This window comes from Octopus bimaculoides, chromosome 10 (assembly GCF_001194135.2).
Source record: "Octopus bimaculoides isolate UCB-OBI-ISO-001 chromosome 10, ASM119413v2, whole genome shotgun sequence".
Taxonomy (NCBI): Eukaryota; Metazoa; Mollusca; class Cephalopoda; order Octopoda; family Octopodidae; genus Octopus; species Octopus bimaculoides.
In genome coordinates, this window is record NC_068990.1 from 90059807 (window position 1) to 90064055 (window position 4249).

The 4249-nt window shown below is 37.6% G+C and overlaps 1 protein-coding gene across 1 annotated transcript in view; it reads left to right on the forward strand.

Annotated features, from left to right (window-relative positions):
• LOC106869418 (uncharacterized) overlaps positions 1 to 4249 on the forward strand; it is an 18638-nt gene that overhangs the window by 4320 nt on the left and 10069 nt on the right. The gene's annotated exons all lie outside the window — the stretch shown is intronic.

The following is a 4249-nucleotide window of genomic DNA, read 5'->3' on the forward strand; positions in this document are numbered from 1 at the left end:
GGGGGGTAGTGGTTTTGATGTTGCACTCATGATCAGAGGATTGCGATTTCAATTCTGGCCCTGGGTGATTTTGACTCTTTTATTCTTTTATTTTTTCCAGTTGTTGCTGTTGCTGCTGCTTTTTTTAGGGGAGCAAAAATTATATTTTTCCTGGGGGTGGGTGGGATGTGACATACAAAAGTTTAGAAATCACTGATCTGGGAGTATAGCATCCAATGTCTTTGTCTCTGTTGTTGTTTTCAGATCTTGGGTCAGCCCTGTTTGAGCTATGTTCAAAGTTATTCCAGCCATGACTATCCCATATGTTTTCAAACATAGAATGTTAGTGAATTACATTATCTAACGTATCCATTCCTTGTTGTTTAGTCCTAGGTCAGCTCTGAGCAAGCCATGACCAAACCATTCCAGCCTTGGCCATCCTATATTTTTTTCTCAAGTATAATATATCTACGATGCTAAATTAGTGATGGTGTCCTCCCTAGGTCAATCTTGACCGAACTATAATCAAAGACATGATGTAGCGTTAATCATATCTGGTTGTAGATCATTGTGTATTTGGCTCTGTATCATCCAAAATGTCCTTCCTTGTTCTGGTGTGATTTAAGGGAAATTTGTTTGCTATTTCTAGCAGAGTGAGCCACTATATAGGGGCCTTCCTATTGATCCATCCAGTGATTTTCTAATCATCAGGCTGATGAATAAGGGTAGCTATCTCATCCACAGCCAATTAGTGCCAGCAAACATATCTGCTTGAGTAAATATCTCCAACAACATAAATGGTTTTACTTAACAACACTTCAGCTTCTCTTACAAGTACTTGGACTATGCATAACCACTGTTGATGTCATATAACAATCTTATAATCAGACACAGAGTGACCTACACTACGTTGTTTCATATATTCCAATTTTGAAGTCGTAGACGCAGGTATGGCTGTGTGGTTAAGAATTTTGTTTCCTAATCACATGGTTTTGGGTTCAGTCGCATTGCATGACACTTTGGGCACATGTGTTCTTCTGCTATGGCCCCAGGCCAACCAAAGCCTTGTGAACAGATTTGGTAGTCAGAAACTGAATGAAAGGCGGCGAGCTGGCAGAATCGTTAGCACGCTGGGCGAAATGCTTAGTGGTATTTTGTCTGTCTTTACATTCTGAGTTCAAATTCTGCTGAGATCAACTTTGCCTTTCATCCTTTCGGGGTCGATAAATCAAGTACCAGCTATGCACTGGGGATTGATGCAATCTCCTTAATCCCTTTGTCTGTCCTTGTTTGTCCCCTCTATGTTTAGCCCCCTGTGGGCAATAAAGAAATAAGAAACTGAATGAAGCCCATCATACATAAAGTGATCTCGTGTTCTCCTACACGGAACACAAAATCACTTTATCCAATGTATTCTTTTCTGAAATGATGTGATTTGAGGGAAAATTGGCTGCTATTTCTGTTACATTTATGTAGCGGCTCCCTCATTGGCTCAGTAAGCTGTTGTTGGCGATGTTGAGGGTGGAATCGTGGTGAGTATCCTGTTCTATTTTCAGACATGGTGTACCTTGGATTACATTATCTTATGTTCTTGTGATAAGAATGAATAACCTGAGTAGCTTTTAGCAGGATTACAGGTGAAAGGCATTGGTATGTAGGTGTGAAGCTTGCTTTGTTATTGTGTGGTCTTGGGTTCTATCTCACTGCCTAGCACTTTGGCAAATGTCTTAGTTATGTAGCTTCAAACTATCTAATGATGTGTGAGTGGTATTAATTGATGAAAACTCTGAGTAATTTCCTCACATACCTGTTTGTCTACCTGTCTATCTTTCTGTCTGTTGATCTGTCTATCTGACTGTATTGAAAGCATTCATTTTTGATTTCTCATTTCCTTTATAGCCCTATTCCCCCCCCCCCCCGAAGCCCTTAACTTTTGAACAGTTCTGGTTTGGTGTCAACTGGATCAATGTCACCATTCTCGGTACGTGACCTGCAGAGGTCATGTGCATTGCCCTTCAGCCAATCAATCTCTATCCAACCTTGAAATGATAATGAAAGCAAGAAAAACGCTTTTGTCTTCATATTGTGTGTTCTTATATTCTGTGCTTTTTGCTGCTTTTTACTGAATTATTTTATCTGTCTTTATTTGATAAAAATAATTCTTTATTTGATAAGAGTAATTCTTTGTTCAGAAATGTATTGTTTCACTTGCTTGAATTTGTTTGAATCACTAAATGCAATACAAGTGATTAAATTCAATTTCTCTCTTATCTCTGTTGCTACTCTCAACTTGTCTCTATGATAATCTACTTAATTGGATTGTTGTAGCTGATAGCTTTCAATATGAGATGAGGGGAAACTGGTACACGAAAGATAACCAACTACACAGATGTAAGAACTAAAGTCGGGTGGATAGATGGTGAGTGGGGTGGACTTCTTATTCATGTGACACTTTTAGTATGTTCCTTTCCCTCAAATTTGAGGTCTTCTCGTCTTTATAAGAAATCATTATTAGATGGAATTGTTGAATATGACATAAGATAGATTAGCTATTTCTGTGAATGGATTGATGGATGGATTAGTGGGTACGTGGAGTGATGGGAAAGCTATGCAGACAAGTAAATGGTTAAATGGTTGGCCTCATGAATATTAAAATAATTGACTGACTGGGTGGATTGGTAGATATACATATGGGAGTTATATATATATGTATATATATATATATATATATAAAAACTTACTTGGAAATGGATGCGTGGCATTCGATCAAATAATAATATAAATAATATATGTATATATGTGTGTGTGTATGTATGTATATATATATATATATGTATATATATATATATATGTATGTATATATATATATATATATATATATATATATATATATATATATATATATATTAGATTGGAGCCTGGTGTAGCCATCCGGTTGCACCAGTCCTCAGTCAAATCGTCCAACCCATGCTAGCATGGAAAGCGGACGTTAAATGATGATGATATATATATATATATATAGTTGAAAAATATTGTTATAGGTATAAATATAGCATAAACAATTATAGAAAAATATAGGAGAAAAAAGATGTTGAATGAAAATTAAATTTAATGCAAAATTGGATTCAATACATACGTGCGTTTCAAAGGACAATACAAATATGCAAGAAAAAAATTATAATCATAGTAATTATAATTAAATTTATGCATGTTTGGGGTTGTTAAAATATTTCATTTAGGTCATCCCATAGGATCACCCCCCTGCCAGGGGTTTCGGTTGTGCATACTATAGATGTCACAAGGTGCTGCTCCATGTGGTCCCGCAGTTTCCATATTAGGAATATTCGGGTCTCATCCATTGTCTTGTATTCAAGATCCTCTGCATGACATCCTGCTAATTCAAAGCCAGGAATCTGATCTGTTAGGTCCTGACGATAACTAAATCCAAGCCCTGTTGCCGACGCTTCGATTTATTGCCATTAAGGTTTTGTTTGTCTTCTACCCTTCGATCTGTCTGGCCTGGTAAGATCTGCCTGAAGGTTTCTCTCCCTGCAGCATAGCTCTACAGTTCAATGGAGCACACAGGCACTTCACCACGGAAAGGTACTTGTTGAATTGACCGTTGACTACGCAGTAGTTCTTCCGCCCTTTGACAGGTCTTATTTTTCGTCCTGCAGGTTGTCCAACAATCACCCTCCTCACCAAGCAAGCTTGAGAGGGTTACCAGTTTAGTTGCCGACGACCCGACCATGCAACAGGTCGTACCAGGTTATATGTTACCAGTAGCGCTCGAGAGCAATCTGACATGAGATAAGTACCAGTTAAGCACTAGGGTCAATGAAATTGACTTATCCCTCCTTCGAACTTACTGGCCTTGGGTTAAAATTTGAAATCACTAAACTATAAAAACTTGTCTGACCATGGGCAAATATTACCTTGCTTGGAAATAGGTGAGATTTAACAACGAGAACAGCGTCTGATAAGAGAAAATCTGCCATGGTAAATTCTGTCCAGCTCATGTAAGCATGGAATAGTGGACATTAAAATGATGATGGTTATGATGATGATGATGTGAAGTGGAGATGATGGGAAGTGAATTAGTATGTAAATGAATGTCATGTTTGTCCATGTTGACTGGACAACTGGTTGTTGAGGAAAAGAAGACATCTTCAAGTTGAATATTCAATGAAGCCATTGGACCATGAACTTAATTTATTGACTTTCTCTGGTGGCTGTATGATAAAGAATGATGTGAGATATGTATATATAT